This window comes from Macaca fascicularis, chromosome 2 (genome assembly GCF_037993035.2).
Source record: "Macaca fascicularis isolate 582-1 chromosome 2, T2T-MFA8v1.1".
NCBI lineage: Eukaryota > Metazoa > Chordata > Mammalia > Primates > Cercopithecidae > Macaca > Macaca fascicularis.
The window spans coordinates 182079998-182103174 of NC_088376.1; the positions used below are offsets into that span (position 1 = coordinate 182079998).

Sequence of the window (23177 nt, forward strand, 5' to 3'; positions counted from 1 at the left end):
AAAAAAGTATAAAATGCATTTTCCTCTAACCTTAAAAAAAAACTTTGCTAAGATTATTGGGGATTTCCTCTGGCTCTCGGCAAATTATCTACAAAAAAATGAGTTAACACTCTTAGATGTGGACTCTTCCTACTCCACCCTGACTCTATTCCAGCAGAATTCATTCTTCCTTTTCAAAAAAGCATGATTCTTTTTTCTTGATGACATAGGTCGGCTTTTCCATCTGTTTAGAGCTATGCCTCGAGATTTAAAGATAGTATAGGGTTTTTTCCCCCCTTTCTTTTCAAATGCACACTTTTGGAACAAGATGCTGTTCTGTATATAGCATTTATTATTTGTGATTGATGGAGAATTTTTTTCAAGTTTATAATAAAATCCAGAGTCAAGGATCTGCTGCTGGCCACATTTATTGGGCGAGCCCATCCCTTTAGTACTTGGCTCAGCAGGGGATGCCTGATATGGGGCCGGATTGGTAGGCAGGAGTCCAGGGTTCTAATTCTGGCAATGCCACTGGCTAGCTCTAGAGCCCTACATAAGTCATCTGACTACACTTGGCCTCAGCTATCTCAGCTTTAAAATGAAGAGCTTGGTCTATAATCTCTAAACTCTCCTCTATCTCTAAAATTCAGGATGCTGTACTCCATATGTAAGATCACTTTGGGAATTGCCTTGTGGCTCACTGCAGGCTGTATGTGTGGAAGTCTTGGCTGTGATTCAAGTCTGTGACTTTCTTGCTTCGTGGTTTGCATCACTTAGACCATGTCTATGCCTCCCCGCCCTTTGTGTCAAACACTGGATCTGCGTAAGATGAGGCAACACTGACCTTATTGGTGAACAGATTACTCCTTCTACAGGTTTGAAAAAGCCCAGCAAATCCCAAAGGGCCCATGCCTGTAGGAGAAACTGACATTCAAAGAATAATCTGTACTTTTTTTTTTAAGACAGCAAATTATGAGTTGAACAATGAGAACACGTGGACACAGGGAGGGGAACATCACACTCTGGGGCCTGTCGGTGGGTTAGGAGTTAGGGGAGGGGTAGCATTAGGAGAAATACTTAATGCAGATGACGGGTTGATGGGTGCAGCAAACCACCATGGCACATGTATATCTGTGTAACAAACCTGCACGTTCTGCACACATATCCCAGAACTTAAAGTACAATAAATAAAAAGAAATGAAAAAAAGTATATTAAAGAATCAATAATATAAAATTTTGCGTAAAAAGCTATCATTTAAGGGAGCCCCAAATAATCTTCAAGTTACTTTTCAGTTTAAAAGATACAGACCTTCTAATTTCAACTTGACCACACACTATGGACTAAATGATTACCTTTAATTTTGTGAGATGGTTTTTAAGATCTGAGTTTTCACTTTCCTATTTGATTACAGCAAAATCACAAAATTAAACTAGGTAACATAATTATAGGTAGCAAAATACTATATATTTCTTGTATAGCTGTATACATATATTTCTTGTATAGCTGTATACATTTCTTATTATGCAAGAGAATAATAAAGTGAAAAAAGTGTACAAATTGGATTTTCCCTGTTCTCTTTCCAAGCATTTTAAAAGAGATTTTTAATCCATGAAATTCCTTCCTTGGCATTTTATTCCCCTTAGGGAAAAAACTATATATATATATATATATATATATATATATATATATATATATATATATATATATCTTTAAAATTTCCGAAATGAATCATTCAGGATTTGTTTTTCTTAACAGGATTTTGGGATTCAAAGCTGTATATTATAGTAATAGAATAAAAGGCTGAAAGTAACTTCAATCATATACAGAATATGGGGCAGGTATGGCCAGATTGTTCTATTAGAACTCCCCAGGCTCATCCATGGTAGTCCTTACCTGTGTCCTCTAATATCACATAGCCCCATTTTGATGTCAGTTTCAACCATCTGATGGTTGGCCCCCTCCTAATCTCAGTCATTTCAGTGAATTTAAAAAGGCAATGTGGCTAGTGACCTAAATAACTACAGTTTTTCACATAGGAATGCTTTTTTTTCCCCCAATTTTTTTCTTTTCCTGTGCCCCTTGTGAACATCTATGAATGTATATTTTTATGAAGACAAGGCTGGACTGAAAACTATTGACTATTTGCAGATTAAAATTGTATCTTTTATAAAATGTTCATTGGGGCATTTCTATTCCTAGACTAATATAGTAAAACTTAAAGGTCAAGCTAGTTGTAATTATTCTACCTTATTGAACTGTTTTTGAATTGATTGAAATCAGAACATTACAAAGATACATGGGTAAATCACCATAAAATTGGAATAATTTTTATTGCATATTCACAAGTTAAATTGTTCTTTGTAATATTGGTGCTCCAAAAGGTTGAGAGGCCCAACATGTCTGAAACATCATCAATCTCAAATAATATTTCTTTTTTTTTTTTTTTGAGATAGAGTCTGGCTCTGTTACCCAGGCTAGAGTGCAGTGGCACGACCTCAGCTCACTGCAACCTCCTCCTCCCAGGTTCAAGTGATTCTCCTGACTCAGCCTCACGAGTAGCTAGGATAACAGGTGCCCACCACCCCACACCTGGCTAATTTTTATATTTTTGACAGAGATGAGATTTCACCATGTTGGCCTGGCTGGTCATGAACTCCTGACCTCAAGTGATCCACCTGCTTCAGCCTCCCAAAGTATTAGGATTACGGGTGTGAGCCACTGCACCTGGCCCTCAAATAATATTTGATTTAACAAAATGTTAATGTAGCAAAACTTGAGCTATCACTTGGAATTGATAGGACTCCAAAAAGATGTACCTTTATTAGTCAGAAATCAGAGACAAAACCCCAGAGGGTATACAGTTCAAGCCTTTCCTTTCACAGATGAGAAAATTGAGATTTAGGAACATTAAGTCAGTTAACCATGATTACACTGCTAATCAAAAACAGACCTGGGTCTGCCAAAGTAAGTCTCCCATATCTGAGTAATCTTCAGTTTGAAAAAAAAAAAAAAAGCCTTACAAATTCTAGCACTTTAAAATTTATTGCACACATAACATGGTGAAGTTCTTTTGTGTAGGACTCTGTGCTCATCACAGGGGTGTGGTACGGAGATGTAGCATGTAGTCTCCTAGGGACATAATCATGAATACAAAGCCATCAATCCTGACATCTCAAATAATACTTTACGTCTAGAAGAAGAAGGACGTTCTCACATTAATCTTTTTTATGTGTGATGGATCAGGGGAGGTATTTTGAATCTTTACATGTTTTAAATTCCCGTAACTTAATATTTGCTGTAATTCATATATTTAATGAAGTAAGAAACTATATTTTACAAACCACCTTAACTTCTCATTTGCAATACACCCTTGTGACAATGGAGAATCTGCTTACATTTTGTTGCTGTTTAATTATTTTACTTTCAAGCAGGGGTCAGCAAATTTTTTTCTGTAAAAGACTGGATAGTAACTACATTAGACTTTGTGGGCCATATGGTATGTTTCATGATCAACTCTGCTATTTTTACAAAAACAGGTGGTGGACTGGATTTGGCCCATGGACCATAGTTTGCCTTTTAGAGCATGAAATTCAGAGATAGCATTGCCTCACTTCCTTCACTTCACCAGAGAAAAGTTGGCAAAAGCTAAAGTGACGGATGAAGGTCTTACCCTGTTAGCTAGATGATCAAATTAGAGAAACTGGGTTTATTGATAACAGATCTCTTGTCTGTATTCATAGTCCACACATGAAGTCATGGTTCTCTATTTTCAACATAACAGCTGTGCACTATGGAAACAATTAGTGTTATGAATCCAATGTGACCACTTCAGGTTGGAGAACAGAGGCATTCTCAGGCTTATGAAGTGGATCGTGCTTTCATTTAGGTCTCCTAGGATCAACGTAGGGGGAAACCTAAGCTAGTCACAGAACTGGGCCTGATTCATGGACTGTTTGGGGCTCATCTTTGCCCTTGGTTGAAGTCCTCCCTTAAAGTATTCATGCTTTTCACATCTTTCTACAATAAAGGAAAGATCATTATTGGATCAAATGTCCAAATAATGGACATTTTATCATTTGTAAAAATCATCTAAAACATGAATTGAGCAGGCTGAGGACAAGGATTTTGTTTTATCCCCAGCTGTGGCATTTTGGCAAATCACGTCACAATCTAGCCTCTGCTGACCTCATCTGTTACAATTCCCAAGGCCACCACCAACACACCACCACACACTAACACACTAACACACACACGTCTGTTACGATCCCCAAGGCCACCATTAACACACCATGATTCCATTCTTCAGAGCACCCAGATTAATGCCTGGTACACAGAAGTTTCTCAATAAACTTTGTTTAAATTAATGATGTATAAACTCAGTCCTTTCCTTACTAAAACCCCTTCTGAAGGTTAATTGAATTCTTCCTCTGTTATTTGTTTTGTTTTGTTTTATTCGGAGTAAAGGCTTTCCATGTTTTCACATCATTGCTGTAACAAATTTAATAGGATGTACTTTGGTTTAGCAATAATTGGCCATTCTGGAGGGCATCTATTAAAACTATAGAGTTGATTTTCTTTTATAAACACTGATATTTAAATAAACTGGAATGTTTAATGGTTTGAATGGCCCAAAATTTTGTCACAACATCCATAAGGTTTCTAAATTTTCTTAGTCCTTGAGGCAGACGGGACTTGAGAAAGATGGCATTTGAGATGAGTTAGGGTCATGGCCCCTCATGTGGATTTACCTTAGATTCATGATTCTGCTAGTTCAGATGTCCAAGGTTTGAACTCTTACTGAAAAGAGTTGGCTTATGTGTGGAAGGAGAGTTGGGTATGGAAAGGGAGCAGCAAAGGTTCAATAAGAAGGCTCCACTCCAAAGTTCTCTCTGATCACTTCACTTATACTATTAGAACTTAAATAATGCAGTTTGGTTTTCCTTATTAATACAAAAATTTATCATGAGATAAGAAACTTCTTCATTCTTTATGTGTCTTTACACTTCAATAGGAACTAGCTCTTCAGATCTTTTCCAATCAAAGCTTTAAAGAAGAGAGGCTGGTACAACCAGTGAGGGCAGAAGCCAGAATTTGGGGGAAATATGCAGAAATTACAAACAGGAGGATGCCAAAATTTTTGTCGATAGAATTTTACCCCCTGGGGCCAACTTTGGAAGTTTGCTGGGATGCTGTTTGGTTAATTGAGATTTCTGGGCTGTTGGGTGCCTCTTGTGTGCCAGGACCCATGCATTAGAAATACTAAAGTGAAGAAAAATGGACAATTGTGACTTCAGGTAGCTTACATTCTAGTGAGGCAAAAAGAGGTTAAACACATAATAGTGAAGTGGCTACACTGTCTGGTGTATATACCCTGGAGTTCGTTGTTGCGTGCCAGGAAAATTTAGGACACGGGACACATACAAGTTTAGAAGCAGAGGTTTAATAAGCAGAAGAGAAAGAGCAACAGCACTCTCCGTAGAGAGAGGGGTCTCTGAGCAGAAAGGACCCGCTGGCAGGGATGCCCCGGAATATATAGTCCAATTTGAGGAAGTGGTGTCTGATTTACGCAGGGCTCACATATTAGTTTGATCAGGTATGACATTTACATAGTGTCTGAGGAAGGCTGGTCCCCCAACCCTAATCTTATTATGCAAATGGCTTTCCAGTTGATCGGCGCCATCTTGTCTGCTCTTTACTGTACAAGTGGCTGACAAAGAAAGAGAAGATGGAGCCGCCATCTTGAACATAACTAGTCCATAGTTCCTGCTGGCATTCACCCAGGCAAGCTCCAACCTTGCAGGCTGTTTTTTGCTAGAAAAGGACTTGGGGCTGCTTTTAATCAAAAGGAAAAGTCTTACCTAGGACTCCCATACCCTTATTATCTGCCCAAGTGATTTCTTCTTAACTCCTGTATTAATAGTATACTAAATGAATAATGCAAACTAAGATGAATGTATTTGTGAAGGAGGGCTAAAAACAGAGAAACCAACTGGAGCCTGGGATGTCAGAGGAGGCTTTTATAAGAAAGGAACTCTTGAATCAAGTCTGAAGGATGAGTGAGTGTTAACTAACTGAGGACTTTCAGGGCTGGTTAGTGAATGACTTCACGGGAGTGAAATCAGAGCCTCCCTGGGAGAGGGATCAACTCTGAACAGACACCCTACTGTGGATGGAGCAGGTTAAATGGGTGGAAATAACAGCTACCCAGTGCTACTGGAGCACAGCAACTAAGCAGAGAGGGCTTAGAGATGAACCTGGAGAGAAAAAGAAATGGGGGCTAACTCATACATTGGAGGGTCAACTACATCGAAATTATTAGTCACCATCTGGGAACAATGGAAACTGTTGAAATGTCCTAAACATGAGCTATATGTTCTGATTTATTTTTTAGAAAGACGTCTCTGGTTACCAGTGTAGAGTCTATCATAGTAGCTGAAGTAAGAGATAGTGGTGGCTTGGACTACTCATGCTTACTAGTAGTAATTTAGTGGTGATAAGTAAGAAAGGAATAAATGTGTAAGATATAAAGAAGGTGAAAATATACAGATTTGACAATCAGATATTTGAGGAGAAAAGAAGAAAGCATCAAAGATGACTCCTGGGTTTCTAGCCTACACATATAGTGAGCATTGAAAAATGTAGTGGTTGAGAATTGGTGGTGAATCATAACTTTGCCTTTGTTCAAATCTCAACCCTGCCACTTAGTAATAGTGTGATCTTGGGCCAATTGCTTAACCACTGTAAGCCTCCATTTCTCATCTTGGAAATGTAGGTGGAGATGATGCTAGTAGCCACATCGTAGTTATAAAAAAGATTAAATGGGTTAACATAGATATACAGTACCTGACCCAGAATCAGTATTACCAGTGGTTAGTTTTCAGCATCACTACATGAGTGATGGTTATTTCCTGTACTAGAAAAGAGTCAGACGTAGGGCTAAAAATTATGGCTTCAGTGTTAGTTTTTTTGAGTCTGAGGTGCCTTTGAGACTTCTTAGTGAACAGTGCTGTGTAGGCTGTTTCATATATGAGTCTAGAACTCCGGGATTAGGTCTGCACTAGGGCTACAAATTTAGGAGCCATCAATGTATAAGTGATAGTTCAAGTCATGAAAATCAATGCAATCACCAAAAAATGTTTCAGAATGAGTCCCAAGGTCCTCCACTATATAATGAACAGGTAGATGAGTTTGAGCTTACAGAGAGACAGAAATGACCAGTCAGAGAAGTGGGAGAATATTTGAAGAAGGAGGATGTAGTCAACAGTGTTGAATGCTAATCTTTAAGTAAAAATGAGGAGTATCTAGTGAATCTAGTAAAGTCACTGCTGACCTTACAGGGAGTGTTTTGTTTGTGTAATTGACACAGAAGCTATTTCATAGTGGACTGAAGGGAGAAGGAAATAGAAGGACAGAAGAGGGAGCAAGAGCTGAAAGAGCATGTAAGGTCAGATGAGGACAATGTTTTGTTACTGTTGTTTTTTAAGATAAGCAAGATTTGAGTGTTTTAACTGTCAAAGATAAGGACCAAGTTGAAAGAAACTCATTGAATAGTGCAATTTTCCTAAGGAAAAAAGGAGAATCACTAAGATGTAGAGTATAGACAGAGTAATTAGATAAAGGGACAGCCAATTCCTGTTATGCAGAACAAGAAAGGAGAGGGATGGGTGTTGACGTAGACAGGTTTATAGGTTCAAAAGTGGGAATTTGAGGGAGTTTCTGTTCAGTGAGTTCAATTTTCTGTTGAAGAGAGAGTCTGCCAAGTGAGGAGACAGAAGTCAGAAGAAAGGGCTAAACTTTGACAAGTTATGGGAGAAGATGAGAATGGCTTGGCAAGAGGAATGAGGACCCACTTGAGATTAATGACCACGAATTTATACTTATACCATCTTCTCTACCATGTGATGTTTTCTAGAAGAGTTTGCCACTTAGAGGCAGGTGCCATGAAAGGAGATTATTGGGCTCATCCACAGTTGAGATATCTCTAGAAGGATGTGACAGGAAAAAAGTAAGCTACGCATTTGGAGGTTTGGCAAGAAGATTATTGCAGTGATGGGCCCTGGAATCTAATCATGTACCATGGAAGAGGCTGCTAGTTTGGGAGGAAGTAAAAAACATCCATGAAGGCTATTTTTCAATGATGTCTAAGAGTGTGGAGAAAGTAGTTTAACAAGCAGGAAGAGGCTGTGGTTAAAGACTGGGATCCTTTGGAAGTGGAACAGATTAATTAAAGGTAATTTTATGGCTGACTTATATAGAAATCTCTTAATAGAAAGTTCAATTTTTATAACACATGGAATCTTGCACAACAAGAGTGTGACTTTTTGCATCATAGTAGCAGTAATAATATCTGTATCTGGGTTCATAACTTGATATAGCTCTAATTATGAATTAGGATAAGTTTTCTCCTCCTTTGCCCATATTATGTTCTCACTGGTATCCCATCAACTGTTGTATCTGACCATCCCTCTCATTCTTTCGAATTGGGGGATCATTTCATTTCTTGATCTTTTGAATAGTGTTTACTGCTGTCAACCTCACTCCATCCTGCAGTGATCCTTCACTTCCTAAGTATGTGTGATTTCTACCTGAGCCCTGGGAGAGAGCATTTCTTGATAATTTTCTGTTTGTTATTAACACAGGTAGCTTGTGTCTCTAAAATTGACACTGTGATTTAAATTTGGAAATTCAAGCGTGATGGTGAGCAGCTGGGGTGAGGTATATTTGGTGATAGTATTTCAGTGCCTGAAATCAGGCCCCAGCCACTTCTTTCTTTAGCCTAGCTGGTACTAGGGCTGCCTTTGTTGTGCCTTACTATTTATAAAGGCTGCCTTTGAGTGGTCTGATGTAAAGACACTATATTCGTTTTCTATTGCAGCCATAAGAAATTACCACCAACCTAGCAGTTTAAAACAGTACAAATTTACTATCTTACAGCTCTGTAGGTCAAAAGTCTGGGTGGGCTTTGCTAGTTTCTCTGCTCCAAGTCTTACAAGACTGAAATAAAAGTGTCAGCTAGCATAGGCTCTCATCTGGAGGCTGGGGTGTTGTGGGGGCCAGAGGGTGAGAATCTAATTCCAGGCTCATTCAGTTTCTTTGCAGAAGTAAAGTTCACCTGGTTGTTAAATGAGGACCCTGTCTCCTTGCTGACTGTTGGCTGGAAGTCATTTTCAGCTTCTAGAGGCCACCAATATTTCTTGTCATGTGGTTCCCTTCCTTCATCTTCAAAGTCCGCAATTATGGGTTGAGTCTTTTGCATGCTTTGAATTTCTCTGACGTCCTTTCTGCCTCATATCTCCTGCTTACAGCCAGAGAAAGTTCTCTGCTTTTAAAGAGACATGATTAGATTGAGCCTATGCAGATATTCTATAAGAATCTTCCTCTTTAACATATTTTATTCTTGTCTGTAATATGTCTTTTTGCCATGGTCATCTTCCAGTTTTTGTTTTTCCAGCAGTTTAAAGATGATGTGGATATGTGATTTGGTATTTATTTATTTTAAAAAATTCTTCAACTATTTCTCTCTTCAAACATTTCTTCTGTTCAATTCTCTCTTTGTCTTCCGAGTTTCCAGTTACATGCATGTTGCCCTCGTTCATACTACCCCTCTTGAATGCCCTACTTAAAAAAAACTTCATTCGTTGTTCTTTTCTCTATTATTTTTTCATTTTTGATATTTCACTTTGATCCTTTCTTATTATTTTTTATTCTTCTGAAATTATCATCTGAGTATACATACTGTCTCCCTTTTCCATAAGAGCCTTAAGCATGTTTATCATAATTATTTTAAATTCCCCATGTAATAGTTCCAACATCTGTGTCATATCAACCTCTGGTTATGTTGATTGATTTGTCTCTTGACAGGGTGTTATAATTTTTTTCTTTTGGTTCTTTGCAAATATAATTTTTTTAAAAAAACTGACATTTATATAGTCATATATAGACATTATGTAGGACAGTAGACACTGAGGGAAATAGATTTAAGGCTGAAAATTTGCATGCATTTTCTTTTGTTAGGCCTTTACTGTGGTAGGTTGAGACAACTGGGTCATTAGTTGAGCTGAGTTTGCATTATGTTGTTGCCATGGCTACCCAGTGCACCACAGGCCTCCAATTTCTGTAGCATCATCTTATACAGTCAAGACTGATTTACCACAGAGTATTTTTTTTAAATGTCTGTTCTACCCTAACCTCAGCTTTGGATCTTCCCTTTGAGCCTACACCCCAAAGAACGTTTTTCTCCAACCTTTAAATGCTCCCCTCCGCAGTAGACTGCTGCTACTTGTTATGCAATGATTATTAGCCGATTGATAGGGGACATTGAGGAGTCTTTTTGTTGTTCTGATTCAGCCTTATTCTTAAGGAGGCCCCATGTTCTGGGTCTTAGGAGTGGGGTCTCTTCCTCTCTGTGGAAGGTTTGTAATGGTCGGGCCAGAAGATATTCCCATCCCTCCCTTAGGAACAGAGCATGTTTTCCTGTTCCCTGATTCTGGCTGCAGTGGATCTTCACCTATGCCCTGGAGCAACAAGATGGTGGTTCTTCCCCTGTGGGGTTAGACTTATGCTCCATAGGAAAGATAAAAGGATCTGGGTGGTTTTGAGAATGTCCATGGGAGGCATTCTCAGAACTCTCTTGCTGTTTCCGATCTTTTCTGTAACTATGAGGTTCGTGAAGAGCCCACAAGTAGATAAAAACTCCCTTTGTGTCCTTGATTCTCAGGGATTCTGTATTCGAATGATAGTCTACATTTCCAGGCTTTTAGGAATTCACTAAAAATTTTAACCAAATTTATCTTACTAGCTTCTATAGCATCCAGTGGCATCTCTCTTTGGGTACGGTTATGTTTGATTTCCGTTTTCTCTGCAACTTTAGCTCTTTGATGAGTTTTAGAAACATTACAAATTTGAAGACTGTTTAGAGGTTGTTTGTTTTCTTTTTTGTTTGTTGCAAAGGTGGGAGTAATATTTACATCCTAAATGGAAACCAGAAGTTCAATGTTTTACAGAAGTTTTAGGACACCTTCATAATATATTCCTGTTTTAAAACTGCAGGTATGCCTTACTCCTTTTATTAGTTTTCCCAGTGTATACATTACAGGATATTTATCACGTGGTAAAATTGTCCTAGATAAAATACTGTTGCTTATCCTTCTGGTTAAGTATATCCTCAAAGTACATTCACTCTAATGAAGCAAGCAAAGGAAATACTTGTGCCAACTGTTGCTTTGTTTCTCCTCACTCACTTTATCTCTTCTTTGTTCTCCTTCTCATTTCTTGGTCAACTTATTATTTTTAGCACTAGCCACATATTTCTCAATTTGGACAGTTTTTTAAATAATAAATGTGTTTCTTTTCTTCACCAGCAGGTGAGGACTTACAATCAAACTCATTGTCTTATATTCAGAATATAGTCCATTAGGGATGAGTTCCAACTCTGCACTTGTTTTAGTTAATCTGTCAACAACATTTGATAGTGTCCACTTTCTATTTCATAAGATACACATGTTTTTCCTTATGGATTCCAAAACTCCATTGTCTTTTCTCTTACCTCATGAGCTACTTCTCAGTGTCACTGATTTTGTCATTTTCCTCCAGCTCTAAATATCAAGAATCTCCAAGGATTAAAACCAGATGCTTTATCTTTACCATATATCAATCCATGAATAACTGACTTAGACTATTTTAATGATAGAGTCCACAAGTAATAATAAATAGGTACACTACGTACCTCACAATTTCCCTGCACCAGGAGCTGAGCTGTTAGCAGGGGAGCCAGGGTCAAATTTAAGGTTTGATTCTCCCTTAGCAAGTAGTTTAACATCTCTGGATTCAAGTTTCCTCATTTGTCTGGTTTTCCTCCTTTCTCACTGGCTGCTATTAAGTCTCCTTTGCTGATTCATACTCATTTTACCAGTCTCTTAAATTGGAGTGTCCCAGGACTGAGTTCCTGGATCTCTTCTATCTGCTCTCCCTCCCTTGGTGATCTCATCTAGTCTTATGACTTTAAATACGGTCTGAATACCAACAAGTTCCAAATTTATATCTCTAGCCCTGACCACTCCCTTCAACTTCAGATCCATTTATCCAACTCCCTACTTAATATCTCTATTTGGTTTTCTAATAGACATGCAAGTTTCGCCTGTTCAAAACCTAGCTTCTAAATGCCTCTACCCCATATTTTCCTGTCCTGTAGTCTTTCCCAACTCAACTAAAGACAACTCTATCTTTCCATTACTCGGGTCAATAAAACTGGAGACATCTGTAGCTCCTCATAAATTTCTCTTTTGATTCATCGACAAGATTTTTAGCTCTGCTTTCAAGTTTTATCAAGAAATTTTTTCTCTATTTTTCTTACTCAAATTATCATCCACCTTGATTGAAACTACCACCATCTCTTACTTGGATTATTGCTATAGTTTCCTAAATAGTCTCCCTGTTTTTGGCTCTTAGAATATTCTCAACACAGCACCCAAAGTAATTCTGTAAAAATATAAATCAGATTTTAATCATTTCTCTGCTCAAAAACCTCTAATAACTTACCATCACAGAATAAAAGCCAAATTCCCTCAATGTCCTCTAAGACCCTATCCATCTGGCCCAGCTACCTCTAGCTTCACCTCTTCCTGTTTTCTCCTCACTCATCTTCCTATAGCCACAGTAACCAGGCATGTTCCTTTCTCTGGGTCTTTGCACTGGGTGTTCCTTCTGACTAGAATATTCTTCCTCCAAATGTCTGAATGGTCCATTATTTTCATTATCTGTTTCACTTCCTTCAGGGCTTTATTCTAAAGTGAAGCCTCCTCCCCTCTCTGTCAAAAATTGTGCCCCTTCCCACCCTGACTCCTCCTGGTTCCTTGCTTTACTTTCCTCCTCAGCATTTATCACCACCTGTACTCGTTAGGTTAGGCTTGATTGTGTCTCAACAACAAACCCCCAAATCTCAAAGACTTAAAAACATAGAAACGGCCGGGCGCAGTGGCTCAAGCCTGTAATCCCAGCACTTTGGGAGGCCGAGGCGGGTGGATCACGAGGTCAGGAGATCGAGACCATCCTGGCTAACATGGTGAAACCCCGTCTCTACTACAAATACAAAAAACTAGCCGGGCGTGGTGGCGGGCGCCTGTAGTCCCAGCTACTTGGAGGCTGAGGCAGGAGAATGGCGTGAACCCGGGAGGCGGAGCTTGCAGTGAGCCGAGATCGCGCCACTGCACTCCAGCCTGGGTGACACAGTGAGACTCCGTCTCAAAAAAAAAAAAAAAAAAAAAAAAAAAAAAAAAAAAAAAAAAAAAAAAACATAGAAACATGTATTTTTTGCTCAATCACATGTTTGTAGTCTCTCAAGACCCAGGCTCCATCTGGTCAATTGCTTCCTTGCAGGACAGGAAGAACAGAGTTGGAGGGTCTGGCACCAATAACTTAATGAATTGACCTGGAAGTGGCTTATGTCCCTTTTGTGCACAATCTGCTGGTGAGAATTAGTTACATGATTGTGACTAATTTCAAGAGATGGAGACATATAATTTTCATGAGGTCAGAATAATAGGGGAATCAGATATCAAGAAGCAGAGGCAGTATCTGCCCCATCATTTGACATGCCATATATTTTGTGTGTGTGTGTGTGTGTGTGTGTGTGTGTGTGTGTGTGTGTGTTCTTCTGTTTTTTTTGAGACAGAGTCTGAGTCTCTCTCTTGCCCAGGCTAGAGTGCAGTGGTGCGATCTCAGCTTACTGCAAACTCCACCTCCCAGGTTCAAGCAATTCTCCCTGCCTGAGCCTCCTGAGTAGCTGGGATTACAGGTGTCTGCCACCGTGCCTGGTTAATTTTTGTATTTTTGTAGAGACGGGGTTTCACCACGTTGGGCAGGCTGGTCTCGAACTCCTGACCTCAGGTGATCTGCCCACCTCGACCTCCGAAAATGCTGGGATTACAGGCGTGAGCCCCCGCGCCTGGCCTGACATACCATATGTTTTACTTATTATTTCTTTATTTATCTCTTCTCACTAGAATGTAAACTCAATGAAAGTATGGCTTTTTGTTTGTTTTTATTCACTGTTTGTTTTGTTCCAGCTTATGGCAGAGAGCTTTGCGTATTCTAGGTGCTCCATAAATATTTGTTAAATAAATGAGTGATTGGATTTTTATAATGATTTTAAGAAGAAGAAATACCAACTTTCCTTGCAGATTTGTAGATAGATGCAAAAGATTCCGTGTGTAAAGTATTGTTAATACTATTACTTCTTGTTTTATGGTAGAATTCTAATTAGAAGACATCTGTGAAATGGGAGATATAAAAATATTATCCAAACAATGGAGGATACAGGCAGAGAATAATCTAATTTAAAATCTTATGAAGAAGAGAAGTACATAAGTAAAACATCTAATATGGCTGCCACTATATTTAATAGTTGCTACATACATGGAAATCATCCAATATCATTTACAGGGCAAAAAAATAGTCCCAGTGAACATGTTGTAAAGGGAAACTGAATCAGCACAGACATTTGCGATGGTAAAGTTCATCTTCACTTGTTAAAAAGTCCACCCAGCCCTGTGCCTTGCCCTGCTCTGATGATGCTATTGAGACACCCGTCTGACATGCATGGAGTATCGTACTTGGATCTCTATCAGGGACAGGACCACGTTCTTTTCTTGGATCCAGTCTGTTCTTTTACTGAGCAGACAGCAAGACCCTCATGCTAGAAATATGCAGCTGGGATTCTCAACATCAAAACTTCCACTTCTGCCTGATGACACACGTGCTGAGTGCTCTGTGTGGTTATGGAATGCCTCTGCTGATTTTATGAGAAGAGACATGTCTTACTTTCCCTGCCCAATCCCTTGCCAGTTGAGCTTTATGATTCTGTATAAAGAAAAAAAAGTCAAAATTTAAAACATTAAAGGGATGACAAACACGTTTACGTTTGCCCTGGGCTTGGTGGTAACGTGCTGTTTCTTGATAATAATGAGAGCTGCTAATAGGCATTTTCCATGTGTGCTTTTATGTCTTGCGGATTTATGTGACAGTTTCTCTGGTGCTTTAGTTGGGGCCCAGAATTGTAGAGGAAAAGCGTTCACCACCCCATTAGTAATAATGCAGATGAACTAATCCATTGCCACTCAAACAAGATTTTCATGCTAATTATCCACCAAGATCATCCATGTGTGATGTAAAGGTCTGTGGAACCGTTTGGATCTAGGTTGGTCTCATTCCACATGTTTTTGACGGGCATGGCTGAGACATGTATTGTAAAGTACCTGTCATTCTTAACATAGTCAGTTTATTACTACTTTATTTAAATAAATTATAACAGCAAAGGATAGAGGAAATGGATAAGGAATGAGGAGAGGCTTCCAGAGAAGGGCTATTTTAAAAATAAATGTATGAAGAAAGGGCATGTAAGTGACAATAAGCCTTAAATTGATATTTCGTGACTGTTAGTGAGCCAGTGAAATTCTATCCAAAGGGTAATTCCAAGATTTCATGACTCCCAGCCTTCTTTGTCCTTTTTATAATTTTACCAGAAGAAAAAATTGGAGTTGTTGTCTTTTTGGTCTGAAGTTAATGCTTCCTGTTTGTATTGCTGATTCCAAGTTTTAGGTTATTACGCCACATTAGAAAATAGCAATAAGTCTTTCATATGACCACTGAATTATTTCTAAATAATTAAAAGATATATAAATTAATAATAATTAAAAGGTAACTATCTCATGTATATTTCTAAATGCTGTGTTTGAGAGGAGTTGTTCTGATGAGCGCCAGAAATATAGTGCTAGAGATCACTGTATCTGGACCTTTGTTAAATGTACTAGTATTTGGGAGGGAGAAAGACAGTTCATCCTAAGAGCTAATCTACAGTCTGGCCCTAAGAGGGAGGGAGAATAGTTACAATTACCCTTAAGTTCTTCCCAACTCTGAGTTTCCAAGTATCTATGAGCATGATCCTTTCTTTTTAATCAAACTGGTCTATTTGCTTTTTTTTAAATTTTGTACAGGGTTTGCAGTTCAATATGGGCTTCTTGCTACTACCATTTTTTACCTGAAACATTCTTTCAAGTCCTGCCTTTTATTTGACTCTTATTTTCAAAGTTAAGCTGAAGTCTCACCTTCTCCATGAACCTTTTACCTAGAGATTAATATCCACTCCCTCTAAATTCAAGAAATGTAAAGCATTGCTTGGTATGACAATCGTCTGTCTAACTGTCTGGTAATCTCTTTGAGATCAAAAAAATGGTGTTTCTTTCTCTGAGAAGTGTTCCCAACAGTATCTTCTTACATGCCTCAGAAAAATCCTTGTTTTCCTTTGTAAATGTAATTTTTTGCATATAGCTCTTATCATGTGTCAAAGTTAACTCTTGGAGATCAGAATCCCTCACTACTGAGGTGTGATGTAGTATCTCACTCATTTTTGCTTACACACTCTTTAGCCTGTGCCTATGACGTTATCTTGTGATCGTCTATTTTTTTCTTCATTTATGAGTATAGCCTTATTCTGACGTTTATTCTGTGAGCATTAAGGAGTCACGTGCTGTTTTTGTCCAGCAGGGGAAGAGGAAAGAGATAACATAATAAAGTAGTAGTGTACAGTGATTAACCCAGAAATAGTGGGAACGGTGGACTGGAAAGGTAATGAGGTTGTTAATTTTAAAAATGGGTAAGACTGGCTGGTCTTTTCAGGCCAAGCCTATGGATATTATGTAGGCACAGGAGACAAAGTTGGGTAGTGTTTGAAGCCCAGAAATGCATGTACCCAAAAAGGAATGAGTCCTTTCTACATGGGTTTGAAAGAAGTATATTTGAAAAGTGAGAGGAATCCAAGATGACATCGAGAGGATGCAGGATGAAGTTTTAGAAGCTAGAAATGCAAAGAGAGAGTCAAAGAGTGGGTAAAATAGAGCAAGTAAACAGCTCAGGGGAGCTAGTTGGAATTTTATAGAAATAAAAGGAAAGATGGTATAGAAACTTCATCTAGAATACATAAAAGAGAAACAAGCAATTCCAAGTTGAGATGATTTTGTATTTATGTCCTCAGTGTCTTAGTGCTTTGCTGATGAGCCTCTCTCTAAAAATACTTTTCTTTTTTTAATGAATCTTATTTACAATTCTTTCTTTTATTTATGAAAAGATTGAACACTTCACAAATTTGTGTGTAATCCTTGCGCAAGAGCCCCATGCTAATCTTCTCTGTATACTTCCAACTTTAGTATACGTGCTGCCGAAGCCAGCACAATTTTATTAAATTATAAAATACCTATTTATTTCTTTTAATTTAAATGAAATATAGATATTTTGTGTACATATTAACAAATCAAATAGCATATTCCATGGTGTTTTTGTACCAAATTACAATTAGAGTGTTTAATTTTTTTCTAGTACAAAAGATGCAGTATATAGTACATATACAAGGCTGACATCATTTTCTTATTATTTAATTATTTTTAATTAACAAAAATCCTATGTGTTTATGGTATATAACATGATGTTTTGAAATATGTATACATTGTAGAATGGCTAAATCAAGCTAATTAACCAAGCTAATTGCTTCACATGACGTTTTTTGTTTCTTAAAGTCTACTTTTAGCAATTTTCAAGTGTACTTGAATTGTTATTAACTATATTGTTATTAACTATAGTCACTATGTGGTACAGTAGGTATCGTGAACTTAAAATGTTTCTTGAGTTGAATTGATCTCGAAGGGAGACAGTTTTGGCCAAAATTTAAGGGATTATTTGTAGACAAGAGATAAAAATGCCTTTTCCCCTTAGAGATCAGAATACTAGCAGGAGGAGCTGTGTACAAATGGGGTGAACTGGAGTTAATAAACAGTGATCTTGTTGGGTGGGGCTAAGAAAGAAGGTGAGATAGGAATTGCTAGAAAACATTGACTTATTTACAACTCATTGCAAGTAATTTAAATGAAATGAAACCATAACCTATATATGATTTGTCCTTAAGAATGTCTTCTGTTACAATAAAATTTTGGGCTCAGGATGACCTGCACCAAAGTGGTCAAGGAGAAGGAAAAGAAGAAAACACACTTTTTAATTAGAAGTTTAGTCTTTCAGAAGAGAACCACTGCTCCAAGTCCTCAGGATGGTAATGAAACAAAGTCATAGGCATCCTTGCATTTGGACTTCTCCGTGTTTTACGCAGGTTTTGGATCGAGGTGTCTATAAAACCTGACTCCTCAAGTGTGACTTGGGTGCCTGGGACTGTGACACATCACAGATGGAAGCAAAGTAAACTGGTTTTGAGGAAGATAATGATGGATGGAGCCTGACTGCAACAACAGAAATGTCAGTGGCTCACAAAGCCTGTAGGGCTGGAGCCAAATGAGTATTCAGAAATAGAGATTCAGATATCAGAATCAGCTAAGCTACTTATAGTTAGCAGCTAAGTTATGATTGAAGCCTTAACTGTAAAGGAGTTCCCTAAAGGAGCAAAAGACGGAACCTTTGTGAATTGCCATGTTTTGAGGCCAGAGAAGGAAGAGAAGTAATGGAGAGAGATGGAGATTTCATGGAAAATGAGAATTAGGATACCACTGTGTCACAGAGTAAAATCAAGGTGTAGGGAGAGGTGGAGCAAAGGGTGCTCACACACATGCATACACAAGTAAGGGCAGATATATTAGGTTGGTCAGAGGTCTGCAATGCTACACAGAAGTTATGAGAAATGAGAACCTCAAACAAATATCTGAAACATGGGATTCTCCAATCTGCACTGGACTTATCTCAGATATTTTTAGAGTCATTAAAACCATTGACATTATTCTAATGCTGGTGTGGGAAATAATAGATACTTTGTTACTCTCCTGTGAGCAATTAATGTGGCAGATGAATGTTACCAATTAGTTCACATTGTTCTTTAGAGAGGTTTTGGGTGCATCTTATCCTCAGTTGACTTTAGTGTGCTGGGATTAATGTAATGTTCCCTAGGCACGTGGCCTCAGCCCCATAAAACAGGTTGTCACGTTACCATGAATGACTATTATGAGATGCCTGGATGAGGACGGACACCACAGAGATCAAGTACATGCATATGATAATTAGAGCCCTTAGAAATAACTCTCCACTCAGAAGAAATATTTCCTTATGGAAATGATATGAAATGCCATTAGATATTTACAATCATATTAATTTTTAAAAGAGAGTAGATGAAAAGAGTGTTTGGCCAGAAAGAGATGTTGATAGTCTACACCTTATATAATATCATGTAGAATGAATTATCACAGATATCAACACCCCAACATTCATCTTTACTTTTCCTCAGTCTGAATTTTCCTTCTTCCCATTCTCTGGACAAGTCCTTCTTGGCATTCAAGACCCAGATCAGATGTCACTTCTTCTGTGATACCATTCCTGACTCACCCACTTCTAACTAGTCAATGCTCCTCTGAATTACCTCTGCATGTGGCTCCCTCCTCTATGTAGAATTTGTTGAGCGCATTGAGTAATAACTCTTACAAGTCTACATCCTCCAGTACAGTACAGTTTATTTGAAGAGATGCATTTGCTTATTATAGTATTAATTCCTATCAAGCATAATATTTTCCATTTTAAAAAATTATTGTATGTGTTTCTTCATTTTATTGAATATCCTTTCTCTGCCAGGCACTGTGCTAGGGACAGTATCCTTATATAGCTTATAGTCTGCATGTAAACAACATCTATATAGAATGAATTTTTGGTTGAAAGACAAGGAATGTTAAAAATTCAAAGTACACTGAAATCAAAAAGAACCCATGGGTGAAGTCGGATCAAAGACAACCATTACTGAGCTGCACAGTTCAGGAACTGCTTTTCACAGTCTATTTCACTTAATCTTCCCATCAACTCAGAGAGAGTTCTATGATTAATACCACTTTATAGGGAAAAAGGTGACATTTGGATAGTAAGTGAATTATCCATATAGCAGTTGAACAAAAGGGGAATTGTGGGTTTCATTTGGGACTTGAATACAGATTTTCCAGCTCTAAACCCTGTGGCCCATTACATTCCACTATACAGTCCTCCTTCTTCAAAACACCACTCCTTATAGGATCACATGAGCAATCTCAAGGTCATGGAAATATCAGTGCTTCCATAGCCAAAAATTTTAGCAATAATCTCAAAACAATACAATGAGCTTATCTAATTGTCATATATGGATTCAATAAAACAGATCTCAAATGTTACTTTTGAAAACTGAGCTCAAACTTTGTAAGATCAATACCTTATCCCTAAAACGAATACCAAATTTCACCAAAATAAATTGAATTGTTGACTAGCATGGTGGCTCATACCTGTAATCCCAGCACCTTTTGAGGCCAAGGTGGGCAGATCCCTTGAGGCCAAGCGTTCAAGACCAGCCTGGTCAACATGGCGAAACTCTGTCTCTACTAAAAATTAAAAAAAAAAAAAAAAAAAAAAAAAGAGCCATGCATGGTGTTGTACGCCTGTAGTCCCAGCTACTTGGGAGGCTAAGGCACGAGAATTGCTTGAGCCTGTGAGGTAGAAGCTGCAGTGAGCCGAGATCGCACCACTGCACTCCAGCCTGGGTGACAGAGAGAGAATCTGTCTCAACAATAAATAAATAAATAAATAAATAAATAATAACTTCAGTTGTGAATTTATTGAGATGATTGTTAAACTGTGCTAACTCACTGAGATGATATAGGGTCAGTTTACCTACTATCAAGGAAAATTCCCAATGAATTAATTGAAAGTAGTATCATTAAAAATAAAGATATAAAGCTATATTTATATTGAAGAAAATACAGGTTATGGAACAGTACTTGGAGTGTAACTTTATTTTTGTAGACTCAACCAGTATTATTTGTATAATTTTTTAAGTTAAAAAGTCAGTGCAGGGACTGTTACTGGGGTAGAGGAAAGGGAGATGAAAATGTGCCACCAGCCTGGAAGGGAAGTGAAATGAGTGATTTGGGAAAGACAGAAGTATTCATATAGTAAGTTGTAAGCCGTTTAATTCCCAGGCTGTCTCTGCCAATAGTGACAATTAAACTGCAATTGCTTTGTTTTCATCTAGCTTTTGGCTAAAAACAGAATTAATAACAGCTGATTTTAGTAACACATTCTGTTTGCAGTAAGGACCTGTATGGATCGAATTCCAATTAAACTATAGTCTAGTTGTAAAATATGTTTGGCACTTTTCATTTTAACAACAGCATTTTTTTCCTACTGAAATCAAATCTTGTTCTGAGCATTTGAGCTGCTTGTTGCTAAGAACTTGTGAGGCCACATTTCTACCATGTGGACATATTTTTAATCATCTAAGATTTGAATTTTGCATTATTCGTTTCTCAGAAGTTTGGCTTGTGTGTAGCTTCGTAGGGAAAAACAATTTAGCTTTGCTTCTAACATGTCTTTTAATGTGTTCCACAAGGGCTCTGCATGATCTGACCTCCTGTCCTCTATAACTTCCCTGCATACTCCTTAACCCATTATATCCCACCACACTGACTTTGTTTAGGATCTTTAAATCCATCATCTACTTCCTCCCTCAGCACCTTTGCTCATGCTATTCCTTATGTCTGAGAATACTGTTCCTGCCCTCCCTCTTCACCCAATATGCACACTTAAACGTTGGCTGACTAATTCCTACCCATCCATTACATGTGTTACCTCTTCAGGTCACAGCAGTTATGGAGCTATTGAAGGTTTGGGCACCTCAGCCCTGCAATCTTGGATTTTCCCTCTAGTGTTCCCTTGGGTCTATTTCCTGCTACCAATAAATTGCCTTATCCTCCATTCTTTATCTGTCTTTTTTTTTTTTTTCCTCAGTTTCATAGTTTTTGCTACCTAACAGTTTACTATCTCAACTTGAACTTACTCCAATCCCTTATTCTGTCTCCTGGGCTCTCTTTCTTACCACTTAAATTAATTCATTTCACACTGGGGAATAGTATAACCAGTGGGAATTACTATATTCTTATTTGCAGTGTCTAAGGAACAATTCCCCATGGGCAGTATTGAGACTACTCAAAGGACAATCACATTTCTTCACTTCCAAGTTCAGAGTTTTGAGTGAAGTGGGGAAATTCATTGTAGCTCCTAGGTTTAAAATACAAGAAAAAAAATTTGCCCGATAAAAAGTTATGAGACAGCCTTCCTTCTTATTTCTGCAATTTAAAGTCAGAACGACTTTTTTTCAAATGGATTCATTCAGTTAGATTTTGCTAACATTGGGTAAATGTTATAAAATTCTATTTTAAGTACCTAGTCTTAAGCTTGGGTCACATCCACTATGCAAGATGAGGAAATTTTAATAATGTCAGCCTACTAGGCAATGATGCCAAGCCACTTTGACTTTCTTTTTCTCACCTAGTAAAGCTCAAATGCTACATTAATAGCAAACCATCAGAGATGTTACTAATGAGATATATCAGATATGTGTGTAATTCAAAATTTCAATATTTTATTAATATTGAAAAACATTTTAGACCTTCAAAATGTTTTCATTATTACTATTAAAATGACAAATATTGTCAAAATAGTAATAAATCCCTGATCAGGAAAGATAGCTGTTTATTTTTATAGAAAAACCCAACTGAAGCATTTGGTTACAAGGTCAAAATGTACATGGAATTTCATTTTAATTTTAAGTACAAATAAAGTTAATGGCTTCAGAACTGATTAATTTCATGGTGAACAACTATTCACCTAATTAGTATAGACTAAACTATTCTTAAAACTGAAATGACTGGAGATTGAAAAGACAACTCGTAATTTATTCTGCTTCAAACTCATTTATTTTTTTATTTTTTTATTTTTTTTTGAAATGGAGTTTCGCTCTTGTTGCCCAGGCTGGAGTGCAATGGCGCGATCTTGGCTCACCGCAACCTCTGCCTCCCGGGTTCAAATGATTCTCCTGCCTCAGCCTCCCAAGTAGCTGGGATTACAGGCATGCACCACCATGTCCGGCTAATTTGTTATTTTTAGTAGAGATGGGGTTTCTCCATGTTAGTCAGGCTGGTCTCAAACTCCTGATCTCAGATGACCTGCCTACCACGTCCTCCCAAAGTGCTGGGATTACAGGTGTGAGCCACCACGCCCAGCCTTCAAACTCATTTCTAAGAATGTCAATGGTCGTTGTATTGTTTTGCCAAAAGTGTATTTCTTGTTTTCTGGATAAATTTGGAATCACAATATTTTAAAATAATTATTATAACAAAATAAGTGATGTCATCCTTTTTTTTTT

At 37.9% G+C, this 23177-nt stretch overlaps 1 protein-coding gene and 1 non-coding gene across 51 annotated transcripts in view; one reads left to right on the forward strand and one right to left on the reverse strand.

Annotated features, from left to right (window-relative positions):
- ABI3BP (ABI family member 3 binding protein) overlaps positions 1-23177 on the forward strand; it is a 244211-nt gene that overhangs the window by 23928 nt on the left and 197106 nt on the right. The gene's annotated exons all lie outside the window — the stretch shown is intronic.
- Positions 17094-17202, reverse strand: LOC123571983 (U6 spliceosomal RNA). The gene has a single exon (XR_006696340.1). It is a non-coding gene; the product is annotated as a U6 spliceosomal RNA (small nuclear RNA).